Below are 15,878 nucleotides of genomic sequence, written 5' to 3'. Positions count from 1 at the left end.
CACATATAAAAGTTAAAATGATATTTAACAAATAGAACAAAGGAAGAAAGAAAGGTGATTCCTTCACGGATGCATAGTCACTCGTGGCTTTCCTTTTGGTTGAGCACAGTATTAATGGTAAGCATGAGATTGGAAATAATATTAACTACTATATACTGTATTAGATACTACATGCCAGACAGTTTGCATATATTATCTATGTACATATCATGAAACGTATATGCCTATATCTATGTTATGCTCATATTATGAAAACCCTGCAAGGTAGATAATACTATTATTTTTAGATTTAAAATGATGCTTCTAGGAGATTTAGAAAAGGTGGACCCACGTCTACTTGTCTCCAATACTCATGCTTTCTGGGGAAAGACACATTACGGTCTAGCCCAGTGATTCTCAATGTGCATACGAATTACCTGGGGATCTTGTGATCATGCAGATTCTGATTCAGTGAGTCTGGGGAGGGGGCCCAAGATTCTGCATTTCTAACAAGCTCTCAGTGATGCTGATATTGCTGGTCTGCAGGAAACACTAAGCAGCTAGGGCTCAGAGCATGTACTCAGAGTCAGTAATTGGTTATTGGCCCCATTTTTTTTTTTTTTTTTTTTAACTAACTAGCTATGTGGCCTTGAGAAAGTCACTTATCTTTTCTAGGGCTTAGTTGTTTTTAATCTGTAACATGGAAAGTTTGAAATTGATAACATCTGAAATCCCTCTCAGCTCCAAAATTTTGTGACTCAGTAAATTGAAAAATCAATAGAAGCGTATTTTAAATCATTGTCTACTGACTTTCTGGAAATAGGTCTGAAAATAGATCTCTGTAACCCTTGGGTCAGCATCAGAGATAGAAGGAACAGAGGCCATGGGAGATGGCTGGGGTTTGACAACCAGTATAGATGTAAGAAGTCATACTTCCACCTTGATCTCCCAGGATGAATGACCAGAATGAAAAGATACACCTGAATGGATGCCCTGGACATTTTCAGAAAGATTTAGAAGTTGAATCTGCTAGCTCCTTAAATGACTTGGATGTGGGACATTTAAAATTATTTAGTTTTCCTTTTGAATATCTTTAAAACACATAAAATAGAATAGGAATTAAATTTGTTATTAAAACTAGTCAGTTTTCAGGAAATAAGAATGATTTTAATGTAAGCTGAATGAACTACTTCATAAGAATGAGGATTGGCTTAAACTTTCAGGAAGCTATTTCAACATTGACTCTGGTGGCATCTTCTGATCACTTTAGTCACTCCTCAAGGATTGGGTTGGAGCAGACAAAGAAAAGTGTCACACATTCAGTTCAGGGAAAGCAATAAATTACTGAGCTCCCATCCTGTTATTGGTTATTAGCCAGCATTTAATAGACACACAGTCCATATTATAAATGCTTTGAAATCATTCAAAGTGAAAGGGGTTGCAGTGATTTTAATATACTTAGGATACTCTTCAGACTGTGTGTCATTATTTCAGCATTGCACCCTTGCTCTGTTGTTTGAAGATGATACAGAAAGGAAGAGATTAAGGGTATACTTATTCTAATTAACTGTCTAAAATTTGTTGGAAAGGACTTAATGACTCCTCAGCTTATCCTAAGAAGTGGATTTGGAGTTTTTCCACCCCAATTTTCTTTCACAAAGACAAACCGTTATTTAAAACCTGCTAAGTTTGTTGTTAATTAAAATTGAAGGGAGTAGCTGCTTTAAGGATAACACTATAAAGGTTCTGTAGAGGTTGAAAAAAGTTCCAGGCTTCATAGAAACACCGAGAATATGTTAACGGGAACTGGTTTGGCGGTTCCCTCAGCTCAAATGCAGCCCTCCTGAGCTCCTCAAGTAATCACCTCAACTCTGCTCACTTTATAAGACAAGGAGCATCTCATTTGAATTGTGGTTAGAAAAGTTATATAGAGACAAAGAAAGCACTTTATAAAATTTTGTAATTTGGAATCTTAGCATGAAAAAGAGATCCGTGTTAGTGGATGCACAGGCCCGAGGGCAAGAGGAGGAGACCTGGATCTAATTCCATCATTAAATGACCTAGGAATTGGGGTGAACCTGGCTGAGCCATAACTATATGATTGCAGATGAGTATAGTTTGAAAACTAGATGTCCTAAAAGACATAATCTTGGCCTTGAGTGAAAGCAGGAGTCAGGGAGAATGTAACAATTTCTTTGCCTCAGGAGTTTATAAAGGGCCCCTTTCCATTTCTCAGGCACACACCTCGGTGGGCTTCTACTTCCCTGACTCAGTTCACAATTTCTCACTGTCTGCCTTTCCTGCCAGGTGAGTGCGTACCTCTGTTTCCAAGGCCATCTCGGATGTCATCTCTTCTGTGAAGCCTTTTCTGACCCACACAAACAGCTTCCTCAGCTCTGCTTCCAATTCTTGGTACTTACCTCTGTTAGAGCAATGCATTCCAGGGCAGGGCTGTGTCTTATGCATCTTTTGGTGCGATGCAGGATACACAGTGACACACCGGTTGTGTTTGCTGCCTGCCTTGACCATATAAGTGTCTATTATTGGAAAGCATGACTGAAACAGTGCATACATAAAACATTGACCAGCTTAAACTGGTTTTGTTTCCCTAAAACATGTTGATTAATCAGACCTGGAGTTATTTTACAGAGACAGCACTGCGTGTGCAAGACAGGAACTCATGTCTCCAGGATGACCCTGGACCAAGAATCTTCAGTCTGTGGAACTCAAAGAATAGACATTTGCCACCAGAGACCTTTATGAAGTGAGAAGTCCTTCAATAAGAAAAAAATCTGTCTTCCAGCAGCCCCAGTAGTTTATATGGACTGATTCAAGACTCATCAGTCAGCTTCCAAGTTTGAAATTCCTCTAACCCTTTAAATTTCACCTTGATCCCTGGATCTGGGAGACAGATTTGAGAGCCTTGCTTCCTGTCTTCTTGCTGGTCAACCTCACAGTGAAGCTCTTTCTTTTCTCAAAAGCTGCTGCCATTGTATTGGCTTTTATGGGCTTTGGGCAGCGAGCCTTTGCTTGGTAACAAGACCATGGGTACTGGCGTCAGCCTCTGGTGTTGTGGCTCACTACTGCTGGCTGCAGCCACCCTCTCCTTCCAGATCCTTTCCTTAGTTCTAGTTCAGGATGCCGTTCATTCTTCCCACTCCCCACCTCCTCTCTTTCCTCCTCCTGATTGCCCTGCTCAGAAGGTTTCTGTTGCTTGCTGAATTATCACTCAGTAAGGTTTTCTTTAGAAAGGGCAGCATGATCTAATGAGAATATGAGCAGGGGAGTCAGACGGGGACTCTTTGTTTGCCTCCTGGCATCACCACCTACCAACTGTGTGACTTTGGACAAGTCAGTTTAACATCTTTGTGTCTTAGTTTTCCCAGCTGTGAAAATGGGAATAATAATACTCGCCTTTCTGGGTTGCTTGGAAGATTAATGGGTTAATAGATGCAAAAGTACCTAAGGTAAATCAAGGCACATGCTAGACATTAGTTTACTTCTTTTCCCCTTGTTAATAATTTTAAAAGCAAATGAATTGGATTTTATAATTTGGAAAAAAAAAATCCAGTTAAGGTCCTTTGTACTTGTACATTGAGACTATTGATTTTTTTTCTTATGGGTCAGTGGCAGAGAGAAAACAGTTTTCTGAGATACTGAGATAATGATATCTGAAATACTTCCTCATTCACCTTGATATCCATCCCGAGCAAGAGGAGCATAAATGTGGTGACTGAACACTGGCTGAAGGGTTTAATCATCAGGCTGAATTAAAAAAATCCTGCGGCCTAGATCTCAAGCCAGGCCCATGAGAATCTCTGGGGGTGGGTCCCTGGCATTGGAATTTTTAAAAAAAGCTTCCCAGGTGACTCTGATGTGCTGCCAAGGTGGGAAACACTGTTGCAAACTCTCAGGTTCTGGTTTCATTTGAGTTCTTTATGGAGACTCCCCTTGCTTCCAGAAGCTTCAGCTGGAGAGTAACGGTTCTATGAGTGCTACTGTGTGCAGTGGCTTCTCATTTCCTATCAGTACTGAGGCCTCGAGGTGACAGCTGCAAGGACAAGTGGCATATGAGGCAGGGAAAGAGCAAAGTAGATGCGATTTTCTAGTGTCAGTGGCCTTGAGCTGTGCATATGGGATACTCTTAATGCACTCTGCTTTATTAAACAGCAAGCAGGAGCCAGTGGAACTATTTAACACCTAATTACATGTCTAATCTTGTGTAAAATTGTAACACTTATGACATCACAGCAGCAACTTAAAAGGCCACTTAAAGCACAGAAATTTAGGAATGCTTCTAATGCGTGAGACTTTATCATTTGCAGACGGCAAATTATATGTTCTCCCTAGGAATTGAGTTGTTTTGGCTCCAGGGCCTTTGGAGGGAGAAGCCAAATGTAAGGTGATAATTTTAGACCTAGGGATTTAATTTAGAAAACATTGGTACTTCTTAAGAGCAGTTTTAAGTATCTTGGGGATGTTTTCTTCCGCAATGAACCACTATACTTTGTTTTAATTAAGTCATTCGGGTGTCCGTTTGACAGCATTTATAAGTGTGTTCTGTGTGCAGGCACCAAGCCACCCATTTCTGCTTCTAAGATAGTTCATGGATGAGTCAGAATAACGAACGACATTTGCACTATATAGAACTGCTCTTTCTCAGGGTGCTACAACTTCCCAGTGGGTATGTCCAATAGCTTCTTGTCTTTCCACACCTTCTTTGGGCTCTCAGCTTGCAGAATTTGATATTTTGGGTTGTTTCCTTCTTCTAAAAATGCTTTTCCACCTTGACTTACAGAACAATGCTCTCTTGGTTCTCTTTCTCACTCCTGAGCTGCTCATCCCATTTCTTTGTTGGGTTCCTGTTTCTCTGTCCACCACTTAAAAGGTATCGTTTGGAGGAATAGCACGTGCTACTGAATAGTCTCTTGACAATGCCGTAACAGGAATGTAATACCTTCCTCCCCCATTTGATGCCTGGAAGACAGAATGAATAGTTCCCTTTGCTCTTCACCTGTAGAGGTAAAGAAGTGTATCCCTGGACATTATAGCCTCTTTGAGAAGAATCAAATAAGAACGATTCTCTGAATTTTTAGTGCAGGCTGCTTTCTATTTTTTTAATTTTACTTTTTACATCATTATTGGAGTATAATTGCTTTACAATGGTATGTTAGTTTCTGCTGTATAACAAAGTGAATCAGCTATATGTATACATATGTCCCCATATCCCCTCCCTCTTGCGTCTCCCTCCCACCCTCCCTATCCCACCCCTCTAGGTGGTCACAAAGCACCGAGCTGATCTCCCTGTGCTATGCTATGCAGCTGCTTCCCACTAGGTATCTATTTTACATTTGGTAGTGTATGTATGTCCATGACACTCTCTCACTTTGTCCCAGCTTCGCCTTCCCCTTCCCTGTGTCCTCAAGTCCATTCTGTACGTCTGCATCTTTATTCCTGTCCTCAGACTGCTTTTTAATAGCTGGGTTGACCACATATGGATTCCTGTGGCTGGTGATGGGCGTGGGAGGCACTTATGACTTCTGTGACATGTGTGGGCCTACTGTTTTTCATGTAATTGTGATGTGCTTGATTTCTGCTTCAGGAGGACACAACTCAAGTTAAATAATGTACCTGTCCTTTAGCCTGCTAGTAACTTGGCTCATTGAACTCAGCTGTTTGGCGGCTCTGGGCTTCTAATATTCCATTCTGTCACTGAGTAATTGCATAACTGCAGACAAAACACTCCTTCCCCACACGCACACCCACCTCCTGCAGTGTTGCCACCTGTGAAAGGATGACTGTGGAGCTGAACTCTATTCTTTTAGTTAAATCAGCATTCATTTCTTCGTTCAACAAGTACTTATTGAAGATGTAACTATGTGGCAGGCACTGAGCCTGGGTGTTGGGGATATATTGATGAACACAACAGCATGACTCTTCTCTTACAGAGCTTACGGTCTGTCTGGACCAGGAGACAGACTGGTCAGACAAGTGTGGATGGGGGACTTTAATATAAGGTTGTTATGCATGTGCATGAGATGAAGTAAGTTTTGCATCACAGCCACAGTCATAACAGCTATCAGAAATGATGATCTCAGGGCTTAACTGAAAGAAATTCAAATTAGTTTGAGGTTGAAATCCCTTCATAATTACTCCAGCTCCACAATATACTAATTACATAACCAAAATACACTGTTAAACTTCCCTCAGCCTCATGTTTCTCATCAAGAAAATCTAAGTAGTGGGATTTCCCTGGTGGCGCAGTGGTTGAGAATCTGCCTGCCAATGCAGGTGACATGGGCTCGAGCTCTGGTCCAGGAAGATCCCACATGCCGTGGAGCAACTAAGCCCATGTGCCACAACTACTGAGCCTGCTCTCTAGAGCCCACGAGCCACAACTGCTGAGCCCGTATGCCACAACTACTGAAGGCTGTGCACCTAGAGCCCATGCTCTGCAACAAGAGAAGCCACCGCCATGAGAAGCACCTCCATGAGAAGTCTGTGCACCGCAACGAAGAGTAGCCCCCGCTCGCAGCAACTAGAGAAAGCCTGCGCACAGCAACGAAGACCCAACGCAGCCAAAAATAAATAAATAAATTTATTTTAAAAAACAATCGAAGTCGTAACAGATATCATAAAGAACTGCTATACTGATGATTTAAAATAATGTATGGCATTGAGTAGACACTCAGCAAATGTTAGTGTTTTCCATTTGGAGGAAGTAGGAGAAAAAAATTTTTTTTTGCAAATTGGCCATACCAGTGGCCCTTCTGTTTGATTCACTGTTTTAAAAGTTCTATGCAGAAATGGAAAACACATTTCTACGTGGTCTTAATTAGCCCACTATTCCATAATTAGCTTCTTAATGAGCTTTTCAAGTGGATAATCACATCTGGTGTTCAGTTTGATTCCCTTCATGCTACATATTTAAAACCAGTTTAATTGTTAAAATTCACTCTGTTGGGCATCACACATACACAGCTGGTGTGAGAAAACCTGCTCATAACTCACATGTGCCCTCTAGATTGGTACAAATGACAGATTTATGATGAAACCATCTACCTCTTCTGGTGAATGTGGTTCAATTCTTGCTTCCATTTGAGTCAAAAATCAAGGGAGATAAACTATAAGAGCTTTTACTAGAGAAGAACTAGAAATGCTAATAATAAACATAAAGGTATGAAGTATTTCTTTAGACTTATAAATAAATATAAATAATGCATAAATGCATTATATTTATGTATAAGTGCATAAATATAAATAATGCATTTATATGCATTGCTTTATTTAATTCTGACAGTAACCCTTATGAGAGCTCTATTTACCAGGAGAGGAAACTGATATTCAGAAAAGGAAGTAAATTGTCTGAGGTCACATAGCTCTTGAATGGTGAAGTCAGAATTTCAACCCAAGCCTGTGCAACTCCAAAACCCATGCTCTCATCTAAAAAAAAAAATGGTACAAATGAACCTATTTACAAAACAGAAATAGAGTCACAGAAGTAGAAAACAGACTTATGGTTACCAAAGGGGAAAGTGAGGGAAAGGGATAAATTGGGAGATTGGGACTGACATATACACATTACTATGTATAAAATAGATAACTAATAGGAACCTATTGTATAGCACAGGGAACTCTACTCAATACTCTGTAGTGGCCTATATGGGAATAGAATCTAAAAAAGAGTGGATATAGGTATATGTATAATTGAGTCACTTTGCTGTACAGCAGAAACTAACACAACACTGTAAATCAACTATACTCCAATAAAAATTAATTTAAAAAATTTAAAAAAATTTAAAAAACACAAAGAAAAAGTCTCCCATGCTGTCTCAACCTGTATATTTTTTGCTAGGCAAACCAAGTGCAAAAATCCATATCAAATACATAATGAGTGCTAAATGATGATGGCAACATTCACTTATTTCTTCTTTGAGTACCACATTCTTCCCTACATCAAAGTTAGAGAGGGAAAATGAGAGTTTGTAGAAAAATATGGCAGGTGAGGGAAAAGGGCAAGAAAGCAAAACATAATAGTAAGAACATGGACAGGTGGGCCCCAACTCAGGTTTTGCTCCTTATTATTTATGTGGCCTTGAGCAAATTTCTAATACTGTTTCACCTCTGTTTTCTATTCTGTAAAGTGAGAATTGTAATTATAGTATATTCTTCATAGAGTTTTTGTGAAGATTGAGTTAATATACGTGGTGATATATGCTTTGTGATACTATAATGTAATAATGTCATATATATTATATCAGTACACTATATATAACATGAACATATGCAAGTTAATATATGTATCTGTGTTAGTATATGAATATATATGACATTAATATATGTGAGTTAATATATGAAAAGTACAATATGGGAGGAATTAAGCATATGCTATTATTTTTACCACTTGGAAATAAGTTAAATATATATTAAAATTAGAAAATAATAGAATCTGTATAAAAGTCCACACAGTTAAATATATTCAATAGACACTCATAAATGTGATCTTTAATTTTCTGTGGCGAGAAGAGTGGAGAAAAGAGTAAGCCATGGAATCACTGACTCATCTGTAACTGGGGACCTTTGCCTCCTGGCCTCCAGTTCTTCATATGTAACATGAAGGAATTCACAGAGATGACTCTCAGATTCTTTTCATCTGGAAAATTTTATTTCTGCTTTGTAAAATTGTAATCAAGCTCTGTTCCCATGACTTACTTGACTTCTAATTTGTATCTGGTTAGATGTAATTTTTTTCTATTTTACATTCTGCTCATTACTTAAATGCAGTATTCAGTAATGCTCATGGGAAATCTAGTAAAGTAGAGAGAGAGTAAGCACCCAGTGGAAAGGCAAAATGAGAGCCTCCTAACGATCCTTGGAAAGGATTTCTATAGATCTAGGCATGGCTATAGAGCCAGATATCTTGGGCAGAAAGCTTGTTTTGTTGTCAGGATTCCAACAGGCTCTTCTACATGATTTCCTACTCTCTATGCTGTGCTCTCCCCCCTCCCCCACCCCCTTCCTTCTCTAACCTGGTTGTTAAAACCACCACTCTATCTCAGAGGGGAGCTGTGATAGTGGAAATTTTAGGTGCTATGGCAGATTGGTGAGGGAGATATTTGAGGGGCAAGAAGATATGGTTCATAGGTCCTACTCTGTCTAACTGTGGAGGTCATTGGGTGAACTATAATCAAATTTGTCCACTGTCTTTCCCAGTAGGTGCTCTGAACTGGCTACTGATGATATGTGTAAGATTCTACTCCTGGAGAAAACCAGCATCCTGAACTCAGTGTTCTCAGCCTCAAATTGAGTAGCCCAGCCCTTTGTTTTTGCCAGGGGGACAAAGATTCCTTTGATATATTTATATATTTTATTGCCAAGTGGAATAGTGGTAAGAAATCATGAACTCTGAAAGACAAATATCATATGATATCGCTTATATGTGGAATCTAAAGGGTACAGATGAACTTATTTACAAAACAGAAGTAGAGTCACAGATGTAGAAAACAAACTTATGGTTACCAGGGGGTCAGGGGGGAGGGATAAACTGGGATACTATATATAAAACAGATAACTAATAAGGACCTACTGTATAGCACAGGGAACTCAACTCAATCCTCTCGAATGGTCTATATGGGAAAAGAATCTTAAAAAAAGAGTGGATACCTCCAAATACCATCACACTGAATGTTAGAGGTTTAACATATAAATGGGGGGGGGAGACACAAACGTTCAGTCCATAATATCATTTTAATGCGGCAGCACAGTGTTTTCTTTCTCACTTTTCTCATATCTGTATCTCCCTCTCTCACATGAGAACCCATGATTCCCAGTTACATCAGTTTGTCTGTTTTTCTCTATTCCACAATATACTCAAAATGGTTTCTGAATAACTACATTGTACCACTACCAAACAACGAGTAAATAAGTAAAATTCAGATTTCTTTACAGTTCTTTTTATCCTTAAAGTATATCTCCCTAAGGGTATAGGGTCAGAATATACTGGGTTTATAAGTTAGTGAAATTCCTTCTTTCTCTGTACTGATATGATAGCAATCTGAGATAGAGTTATTTTATTGTTTTTTTTATGTGTGTTTAATTTTAAGATTTGCTTCCAATCTCTATTTTAGGTGCATAAGAGTTTGAACAGTGCATTAGTATTTGAATTAAAAAAAGGAAAATGTAAAACATTTGTTTGTAGTTGCATAAAAATACGTTGTGGAAGAATATACTAGGAATTGCTCATTGATTCTGAGAAGGAGAATTGAGCGGCTGGGAAGGATGTTGCAGTGGGGGACTTTTCACTGCATACTGCTTTGTACTTTTAAAAATTTTGGATCATAACTGTTCTAAAATTTTTCTTTTATTTTTGAAGTTTTTTTTTTGACATGGACCATTTTTAAAGTCTTATTGAACTTGTTACAATATTGCTTCTGTTTTATGTTTTGAGTTTTTGGTCACGAGGCATGTGGGATCTTAGCTCCCCAACCAGGGATCGAACCTGCACCCCCTGCATTGGAAGGCAAAGTCTTAACCACTGGACCACCAGGGAAGTCCTGGATCATAACTGTTTTATCCATTAAAAATAAATTAAAAATTCAGAAGGAAAGAAAAGAGTGGATATATGTACATGTATAACTGATTCACTTTGCTGTATGCCCAAAACTAACACAAGATTGTAAATCAATTATACTCCAGTAAAAATTAAAAAAATAAAAGAATATAAAGCAAACTTTTAAATAAAAAGAAATCATGAACTCTGGAAGCAGAACAAACTGAGTTCAAGCTCCATTTCTGCTCTTTTTCTATCAGTATTACATTGGATGAAAGCTAATTAACTTCTCTGAGTCTCAATCTCCTTATCTATAAAGTGGGAATATTAATGCAACCTTCAAAATTTTTTGTGAGGGTTAATTAAAATAATGAATTTGACATTATTGGCAGCTATTTATACGTTTATAAATAAATATTTATTTACCTATGTATTCTAAAATATCTAATATGCCAAATTAAGACCATTATTTTCACTGAAGGGATTTGAGACAGAATTCAGAGAAGTCATTGAATACTGGCATTTTAAAGGTGGAAGAGCTATCAGAGATATTCTAGACCCTACACCAATATTGACACGGTGTATTTTGGTTTTCTTGGGTAGGTTTTTAAGGCTGCAGGTAAAAGGCAAATGGCTCTAATTGTAAAAGTAAGTTTTTACAATGCAAAAGGCATGAAGCAAACAAAGGAAAAGATATTTAAGAGTCTAAGTCCTGCTTTGGCCTAGTGGAAGGGCGTGTACTTAAAGATGAAAGGAAAAAAGAAAAACTTCAGCAATAGGAGTAGTGATTCGTTTTTGATGGATACAGGTTGAAGAAGAACCTATTCAAACTGCTTAGATTCTATGGTGAAAGATCGTAGAAATAGTAAACTAGATATTTAGTCCTCTTTTAAGCCTAAGTTTTCACTATTGTCTGGAAAATGCTTGATGTGATGATGATTTAGTTACTGAGAAAACCCCATAAATATATAAATACCTTGGAAGAGTTTGATTAAAGAGCTCACATCTCTTACGTTTTATAGCATATAAGATCTTGGGTTCTACATTAGGTACGAAGAATGTATGGGACTAAGATAAACCACCTAAGAAGATGAGTGACTGACAGAATTTGGAATCCTATTTATTCTTCAACCCTCCTGTCTATCCCTAAATTGGAAAGAGGCAGCATGGATCAAGGAGGCAGATGGAATAGCTTTTACCTCTCACTTTCATTCCTTCCTTGCTCTGTGACATGGAATGAGTTAATTAACCCTTCTGAATCTCAACTTCCGTATCTGTAAAAATGAAGGTTGTAATATCTACCTCCAACAACTGGAGGAGGGGAAATTGACAACCAAAGAAGAGGAAGAATGTTAGGAAGACTTTCTGAAAAGGACAATTGAAGAGGCTCACTGATGTGAGCCTAGTATGTGGTGGTTGGGTGAAAGATTGGAAGTTCTTGAAGTAGAGGGTCCATGTTATATAGCTGTAGTATGAAGAGCCGTGAAAACCAAATCTGGGAGGAGTTGATAATTGGTGCAGTGAGATTCATCACTGCACTTTTCTTTTGCTTCTCAAGTATCAACATAAGATGACCCTCTCTTTCAAAGCAGTGATTCTTGATCCTTTCCCCTTCATGACATACATTTTCTTGCATACCACTCCATGGGCATTACCGAGTTCTGAAGGTCAGGCTGCAGCATAGACTCCCAGTTATGCACCAACTATAACACTGTGCAATTCATAATCAATCACTGCATAGTGTGTCTTGTCATGCTGGCTGAAAACTAATGATTAAATTATAAGACCCTTCCTCCTCTTTTTGGATGTTTCTATCTAATGGAAAATGTTTCCATAATTTGAACTGGAATCTATCTTCATAGAGTTTCACTATTGCTCCTGATTCTACATTCTGGATTGTTTTCCAGATGTTTTAGCACAGCTGTATTATCTGCCAACACTTCTTCACTATGAACTACATGTTATCCAACTGTTCTTCACATAACATGATCTCAATTTCTTATTCTAGTCATTTCCTCAGGCCATGCTCCGTTGGTTAATGTCTCTCCTAAAGTACCATGGACATAATACTAGTAAAATTTATTATTTAATAATGCTGTATATGTTTTAATTAATTTAGTTGCCACAAAATCTCTATAAGACAGGTACTCTTATCATTCCTATCTTACTGATGAGGAAACTAAAGCATAAGGACATTAAATAATTTGCCCAAAGTCACAGAGCTGGAAAGTAGAGGAGACAGGATATGACTTTTGGCAGCCTACATTCAGAGGCTGCACTCTTAAACAACGTAAAATTCTGTTTTTCTGAATATAGTACTTCTAGTGTCATCTGATTAGTGCTGAGGATGGCAAAACTATAACTTCCTTCCATTTATGTATCCCGAGATCACATTAACATTCCTGGCTGGTTTGGTTGACTGTGGTACATATAGGAAATTGAAAGTCAAGTCAGATCCTGGAATTCCACACCTGCTTTGCAAAGGCCGTGAAGAGGTCCTGGGCTTTATCTTGAAGATGATGGAGTTCTATTATGCATTTAAAAAATCTTTTAATTTTGTAATTCATTGTACATTTTTTAAGCAAGCAACATGATCGTATTTATATATTTGAAATATTATTCTGAAGGTAGTGTTGAGATTAAATTAAGCAGGACAAAACAATAAGCAGGAAATTAGATGGTGATGGCAGTAATCCAAGCCAGAGCTGAAGGAAGTGGGGACAACAGAGAATTAAGAGATCCAGGCAGTGTTTGGAAGATGTGAGGTCAAGATTTGATGGCTGATTGGATTAAAGGGAGAAAAGGTGATGGTAAGAGGATTTGAAAACAATGTCCAGGTTTCTCACTGGGGACTGTGTGGATGGTGGCATCATTAACTGCAGTGGGGAATACAGGGAAAGGAGTGGTGCTCTGGGAAAGGGGTGGGGCGAATGGATTTAGGGGGAAAGGGAAGAAGGATTGAGAAGGATAAAGAAAACTCTAAGCAAAACACCCAGGGGAAAGGGCTGCAGGCAGTGGATGTGTGCAAGGACTCAGAAGGAAGGGCAGGTGTAGACAACACGCTGAGGTTTGGCTTTTGTTCTTGGGAGCCCCGGAGGATAAAGTCCCTGAGCTGCCCTTGATGTCTGCGTGTGTCAAAACTCAAGCAAAATGATTCTAATTTTCTTTATTACCTTGTCAATTATAAATGAATTTGTATTTACTTAAGGAATAACATGTTTGACAAGAGCCTTATTCATCATTTCAAAATGTTCCCCAAATACTCTAGCAGGGTGACCATTTGGTGTAAATGATATGTCTGATGATGGTAAGTGATTATCTCTCAAGAAAAAGAATTTCTATTTTAAGAATCTAATATTTTAGTATGAAATACAGGAAATTTAGGTTTCAGTAAAGTAAGAGTTAAAGTGCTATTTTATCTAGTATATAAGTCTTAGGTCATTCTTCCTCAACATCCTCTCTAAAAAGGTATTCTCCTTTTCTTTATCTTTTAAACAGTTTTTCATTTATTGAAATGAAAACCTTCATTTATAAATATTTGTTAGGAATGTACTAGGTATCAGATACCACACTAAATGTGAGAGCTTAATTCCCTGTTTTTGACCAGTATTAGGAGTATGGGAAGTCTTAAAAAAAATCAAGTGCTTAAACATAACAATGAACTTGGTAAATTGGCAACAAATATTAATTGGTGAACTTCCGACCATCTTTAGTAGCCTGCTTGTTCTTGTGTGAATTGCATATTAGTTCTTGCTCCAGAAAGTCAAATATGCTACGATATGTCTTTGAACTTTGGATACATTTCTGGAATCAGGCTGCAAATATTACATGGCAGAGAGAAAAGTGAGCCTGGTTCAGAAAGCAGTGCTATTACCTGCATTTGTATGAGGATGGTTCTGAAAGACCTGTTAGCCTCTGGAAGTTGAAATCTTGTTACCTTAGAGAAGAGCTTCTAGTTAAAATTAAGGTCAAAGAGACAAGGAAAATACTGAGATGGTAGTTAAAAGGAACACACATTTGACCTTTAAAACTGCCCTAAGTTTTAAAATGACAAACTGTTGGTATAGTTTTGAGCTATTATCCCTACTGTCTGCTGATTTTGGATATGACCTTAATGACAATGGGGGAGAGAAGGATGGTAAAGTTGTTCCAAGTTTGAGTGGAGAAAAAGGAAGCTCTAGCACTTCTAGAAGTAATTCTTGCCCACACTGCTCCTGTAATATAAATGAGAGCAGAGGACTTAAAGTTCCACAATGGATTAGAGTTCCTCTCTGTATAGCTTCTCACAAAGCCACTGTCTTGAACCATCTTATTCCCCAGGTCTTTTCTTCCTCAGACTCTCCAGATATAACCAATTTCTCAATAGTGTGAGATGGAAACAAGGGGATCTATGGAACAGGGACCTGAGACATTGTTGTGGTTTGACTGTTTTTGTCCCCCTATCATAACTTTCATAACTTGAAATCCTAACTCTAAAGGTGATGATATTAGGAGATGGGACCTTTGGGAGGTGGTTAAGTCATAGGGTGGAGGCCTCATGAATGGGATTAGTGCCCTTGCAAAAGAGACCTTAGAGAACGCCCTCAACTCTTCTGCCATGTGGGGACAAAATGAGTAGATGGACCATCTATTTATCAGCAAGTGGATCCTCACTAGACACCGAATATGGTGGTGCCTTGATCTTGGACTTCCCAGCCTCCAGAACATGAGAAATAAATTTCTGTTCTTTATGAGCCATTCAATTTGTGGTATTCTGTTATAGCAGCCTGAATGGACTAAGAAAGACATAGTAAGTGCTCTGGAGATCTGTTTCTTATCCTGCTCATCCTTATGTCTTTTGCACTCTATCTTCCCAAGGCTCAGTCTGAAGGAAAGGTGTAGCAGTGAAGGCTAGGACTCTAACTGAAGCAGAAAATCCTACCCTAAAAAAGTTGAGTTAATGTTTTTGAATAGGGGCACACTGAACATTTGCTCTGTAGCTGAAATGAAGATGGCTTTCTCTCTGTAAACGAGAACCGGTGAATGAGGAACTCCTCACCACTTGCAGCTGAGCAATTATTTCAGTAAAAGAAAATGAGGTATCATAAACTTTCAGACGAATGTGCCCAGTGAATTTCTAGAGTCCAAAAAGGGGAAATTGGTCTGGAGAATGGATTAGTGAGAAGAGTGAGGAGAAAAAGGCAGTGAACATGCATTGTAGTCATTTCCAAGACATGCACATTCTCCTCACTGCATCCAGTTATGATCACGTTCTGAATGTTAGAGTGTTCTGTTCTGTTAAAAATACATTTGCCTGAACAAAGGGGTGAAGCCTATTTAATTATTCTGAACTCAAATTCAAAAAGGGGGG

The 15,878-nt window shown here is 38.4% G+C and overlaps 1 protein-coding gene across 2 annotated transcripts in view; it reads right to left on the bottom strand.

Annotated features, from left to right (window-relative positions):
• Positions 1-15,878, bottom strand: part of KCNMB2 (potassium calcium-activated channel subfamily M regulatory beta subunit 2) — a 247,316-nt gene that overhangs the window by 31,412 nt on the left and 200,026 nt on the right. The window lies entirely within an intron of this gene.

This window comes from Kogia breviceps, chromosome 5 (assembly GCF_026419965.1).
Source record: "Kogia breviceps isolate mKogBre1 chromosome 5, mKogBre1 haplotype 1, whole genome shotgun sequence".
Taxonomy (NCBI): domain Eukaryota; kingdom Metazoa; phylum Chordata; class Mammalia; order Artiodactyla; family Physeteridae; genus Kogia; species Kogia breviceps.
Note: the sequence above shows the minus strand (reverse complement) of the source record. Positions and strands in the feature narration are given on the sequence as shown.